Source organism: Marmota marmota, unplaced genomic scaffold (assembly GCF_001458135.2).
Source record: "Marmota marmota marmota unplaced genomic scaffold, marMar, whole genome shotgun sequence".
Classification (NCBI taxonomy): Eukaryota; Metazoa; Chordata; class Mammalia; order Rodentia; family Sciuridae; genus Marmota; species Marmota marmota.
This window is the reverse complement of record NW_026000272.1, coordinates 13,416,580-13,422,249: the sequence shown is the minus strand read 5'-3', so window position 1 is coordinate 13,422,249 and position 5,670 is coordinate 13,416,580.

The window sequence follows — 5,670 nt, the reverse complement described above, 5'->3', positions numbered from 1 at the left end:
CAAAAAAAAAAAAAAAAAAAAAAAGTCAATTTTCATTGGTCTTCATTGGAGACTACCAGCAAATCATCTACATTTTGAAAAACTAGAGAAGCTGCTGGTGGAGCAAATTTTTCTTAGTTTTCCTATAAAGAGGAATCTCAAAACTTTTGAGAAACTCTTTGCCTTAGATAGTGGACTCCTTCATAAGCAAAAGCAAACAAGAGTTAGATTTGTCCACTAAAAACAAAAACAATGAAGGAAGGGGAGGGAGAGAATAGGAAGGAAGGGACAAGAGAGGAGTCGGTGAGGGATAAGGACATTGAGGAGAAACAGGTTTCTCCCTCTTGCTGTGGTTTTGATATGAAGTGTCCCCCTACAACTCCTGTTAATGAAGGAATATTCAGGAGTGAAATAATTAGATTATGAGAGCTATGGTCTATCAGTCTATCCTAGTTTGAATAGACTGACTGGGTGGTTACTATAGGCAGGGGGGCTGCGTCTGGAACAGGTGGGTCACTGGGAGTGTGCCCTAGAAGGGTGCATCTTCCCTGAGACCTGTTCCTCATTCTCTCTGCTTCCTGGCTGCCATGAGGTGAGCAGGATTCCATCACCATGCCCTTTCCCCATGATGTTCTGCTTTACCTTGGGCCCAGAACTATGGCATTAGCATCAGTAAACTGAGAATACTGAAATCATGAGCCCTCAAATAAGCTTCTCCTCCTCTAAGTTGTTCTTGTTGAGTGTTCTGGCCATAGGGACAAATATAAATATATAAATAAATAAACAGACTAAAACACCTCACCTCTGGCTATTTATTTTTATTTATTTTTTATTTTTATGAACTTCAGGCGGGGCTAGTTAGGTCACTAGCTACATTGAAATCATATGAAACTTTAGTTTTTGCAGTGTTGAGAATCCAACCCAAGGCTTTGCACATGCTAGGCAAGTGCTCCACTACTGAACTGTAACCCCAATCCCTCTAAATCATTCCTTTTTTTTTCTTTTTCTTTTTGTACTGGGAATCAAACCAGAGGTGCTTTCCAACTGAGCTAAGCCTCTAGCCCTTTTTATTTTTTATTTTTTTAATTTTGAGACAGAGTCATGCTAAATTGCTTAGAAATTCACAAATTGCATGCTGAGGCTAGCCTCAAACTTGCAGTCCTCCTGCCTCAGCCTCCTGAGTCACTGGGATTACAGGTCTGTGCTGCCATGCCTGACTCCCTCTAAATCATTCTTAACTTTACTCTTAAAATAATATTCATCCCATTAATACCAGAAATTCATTCACTAGGATTAGAGACATACAAGAAACTCCACTGATGTCTTCATTTATCCAAAACAAAATAACTGTCCTAGAGCTGGGGATATAGCTTAGATGGTAGAGTGCTTGCCTCACATGCGTAAGGCCCTGCCTCCATTCCTCAGCACCAAAAAAACAAAAACAAAAACAAACAAACAAACAAAAAAAAAAAAAACCTCTCCTTTGGCCAATACAGGACTGTATTATCATGCAGTAGAGAGAGAATAACCATTTATATGAAAGACCTGTAGAAAACACTCCTGCTTCCCATATTATCTAACCATACATTGATGCTGAAGGAATTTTAGAGTCCATATTACCCATGCTTATTTAATAATATAATAATTTAATTTGGAGAGGGTGGATTTTTCTAGCTAGTATTCAAAAAAAAGGGAGAACTGGAAGGGAGATTTTATAACTCAGGGTCTCTTTACCTCATTGTTCTGTGGCCATACACCTTAAGTTGTCGGTTCAAATTGGGAACTACCAGATTCTTCCTTGTCCTTATCACACAATTGAGGGAGAGATACGAAAACAAAAAAAAAATATTTTTAACCCCCAAATTCTCTTCACAATGGTAGTAAAGCAAGAAAATAGTTTTATTATTGAATAAGCATTAAGCCAGAAGGTAATGCATGTCCCAGGCAATCAGCTAAGAGATTTCAAAGACAGAAAGGAACATCACCTCCAATTCACAATAGCTAAACTGTGGAGCCAACATAGATGTCCTTCAGTGGATGAATGGATAAAAAAAAAATGTGGCATTTATACACAATGGAATATTACTCAGCAATAAAAAATAATAAGATCACGGCATTTGCAGGGAAATGGATGGCATTAGAGCAGATTATGCTAAATGAAGTTAGCCAATCCCCCCCCCCAAAAAAAAACAAATGCCAAATGTCTTCTCTGATATAAGGGAGGTGACTCAAAATGGGGTTGGGAGGGAGAGCAAGGAACAAAGATTACCTCTAGATAGGGAATAGGGGTGGGATGGAAAGTGCCAATGAATCCAGCCAAAGCTAGACTTTACCATGTATCATGGTATTTAGCTAATTTAGCTAATCCACTTTATCCAGAGGAAAAAAATAAACTTCTCATATCTTTATGCAAGAGGTATTTTTACAACTTGGAGCAAGTTTTCCACCAAAGTTGTTCTCCTACCCTCCCATATGTACTCTTCAAAAGGATTTATATACATTTGACAGAGAGGAGAAAGTATTTAAAAGTTTAAGAGAGACTCTCATTCATCATTATCCAAAATACATGTATGAAGATGTGAAAAAAAAAGACCTCAGGGGGGGAAAAATTGCTAGATTGTACACTCAGAGTATGGTCTTTTTCTTTTTCACTGTTACATTATTGTACTCTTGAATGAATAAATAACTTATAAACATGAAAAAAAGAAAGAAACATCACCTCCTACTATAATCAAGCAGATACAACCCATTACATGCATGTTCTCAGGATGATCAATAACTAGTCCTCAAGTAACAGGATTTGACAGCACCATTTGTTGCACATAGTTCAATGTTAACTTGACCTGATAATTGGGGTGACCATCTGATGTGTTAGCTAATTGACTTTATCCAGAGGAAAAAAATAAACGTCTCATATCTTTATGACAAGAGGTATTTTTACAACTTAGAACAAGGTTTCCACCAAAGTTGTTCTCCTACCCTCCCATATGTACTCTTCAAAAGGATTTATATACATTTGACAGAGAGAAGAAAGTACTTAAAAGTTTTCTAAAGTCCACTAAAAAGGGGGAGATGGAAAGAATTAAGTCTCTTATTCTTAATTTGTATTAGTCCTTATACTACCACTGTACATGCTCAGAGATGTTTGGGAAGTTACATACACCTCCTCACTGGGGCCACCAGTGTCTAATATGGGGATATAAGAGTCCAGCTTCTTTGCTCTAAGGTGGGACAAACTGCAATGCAATGTAATTCTAGACACCTCCTTCCCGTGCCAATGAATCCAGCCAAAGCTAGACTTTACCATGGATCATATTATTACTTAGCATCTTTCCCTATTCTACTTCCATTAAAATTTTACAGATTTTTCATAAAAAGCACTCTGTCCATAAATTGAAAGCACCCAAATCCCTGTCCTAAGGATTTCTAAAAACCAAATCAAAGACACTTGGAATTGGGAGGAAGTGAAAGTCAAAGGATGGGATTCTAGAATTGAGTTTCCTGACAATCAATTGGCATTGATAACTCTGTTACTAGAAGTAGTTGGAGGACAGGTGTGGTGGCATACACCTATGATCCCCACAACTTGGGAGATTGATGCAGGAGGATCGCAAGTTCCAGACCACACTCAGCAATTAGCAAGACCTTCTCTCAAAATTAAAAAAAAATAAAAATAAAAGGGTCTGGGAATGTAGCTTACTGGTAGAGTTCCCCTGACTTCAATCCCCAGTACAAAAACAATAATAATAATAATTATTATTATTATTATTATTATTACATTATTAATAAAACTAGTGGTAGTTGGTGTACTGGTAATCACTGACCTTCCGTAGCAATTAATTATTAAGGCTTTCATCTGTGGTAAAGTGGGATAGGATACAGGTAAATGGAGGTGAAATGGCATATAATGTAACTCTGGAAATTAAAAGGTATGGGGAAGGGACTGGGGTTATAGCTCAGTGGTGGAGCGCTTGCCTAGCACATGTGAGGCATTGGGTTCAATGTTCAGCACTACATAAAAAAATAGATAAATAAAATAAAGGTATCATGTTCATCTACAACTAAAAAAAGATATGGGGAAGTAGTAATCACAAGTACTGTAGTATTTGTTGGGTGGCTGTTGCTGAGTACAACTGATGGTTTTGAAGACACCAAAGAAAGAAAGAAATTGTGAGTTAATCATTTACCAACGCAAAGCAAAATGTGGAGCTGTAAACTCTTCTTGACAGACTTTAAACATCCCCTTATCTTCTATGGACAGAGAACTGACTGTTCTCTGGCACAACATCAAATCATAAGAGAAGCATAAATTAGAAAAAGTTGAATTCTTAGTTTCAGTGACCCTCCTCCATCAAAATCAGGGACTTAGTAAAGAAAAAACATGGAACCTTGATAACTGTGATAGGCATTGCTGGGTATATGCATTTGGGATCCTTGAACCACATGATCCTCCAGAAACTTCTAGGCCTGTAGAATTGCTTTAATTCCCCCTTTAGAGAACAGCAATCCTTCCTTGATTGAAGATCACAAAAAGAACTTGAATATTCGAGTCCAAGACACTGCCTGCTCTTTTAATGTTCTGTCCCTCTCCTTTCTGGGCAACTAGAACAATAACTACAGTCAAATTTTAACAAGGGAGGACAGAAGTATTTTGACATGCTGACGGAGAAGAGCAATTATACATTTTAAAAGCTGCAGAACATGGCTGACATTCATTAGCAAGAACAGGAAGATTATATCTGAGGGTGCTAGATCTATAAAAGTGGATAAGGAAAAGCATGTTAATATGGAGGTACTCTTTGGTGATGCTGGGTTCCATACACTGGCAAGGGCCTCAAAGGCCCTTGAGATGATTACTGTGTGTATATTTGTTTGTTTTTATAAGGGAGGAAAAATTAATGGCTCACATTAAATGAAGTCATAACACTAGAACTCAATGGTAGACTGTGAAGGAATAAATCAAAATCCATTAAAACAGATTAATTATGAAACAAGACCTACCAGCTAACCAAAACTAAGTTCTTTGGTGGGGCCCACAAAATACTTCACCTATCAAAGCGATAAACAATGTGACAGAGGGCTGGGGATGTGGCTCAAGCGGTAGTGCGCTCGCCTGGCATGCATGTGGCCTGGGTTCGATCCTCAGCACCACATACAAATAAAGATGTTGTGTCTGCTGAAAACTAAAAAATAAATATTCATTCTCTCTCTCTCTCTCTCTCTCTCTCTCTCTCTCTCTCTCTCTCTCTTTCTCTAAAAAAAGAAAAATAATAATGTGATGGAGAAGGAGCACCAGCATAGTAGCTGTCCTCTATGAGCCAAAGTTGATGGTAGAAGATACTATTACAAAACTGAGCTTCCTAGTAGCATAGGGTTGTTAAAATTCTGGAATAGGGGATGCCATGAAGCAGCACTTAACCATCAGAAGCAAGATGAGTATAAGGGCAACAAGGCTGGAATGTATGGTAGTTATCTTTTCATTGCTGTGACCAAAATACTTGATAAGAAAAACTCAGGGGAGGAAAAGTTTCTTTTGGGTTATCAGTTTCAATTTCAGTCCATGGTCTACTGACTCCATTGCTCTGGTCCTGAGTGCAGAACATCATGGTGGAAGTGTGTGATGGAGGAAAGCTTCTTAGCTCATGGCAGCCAGAAAGCAGAGGGGAGGGGAAAAGGCCAGAGACAAGATAT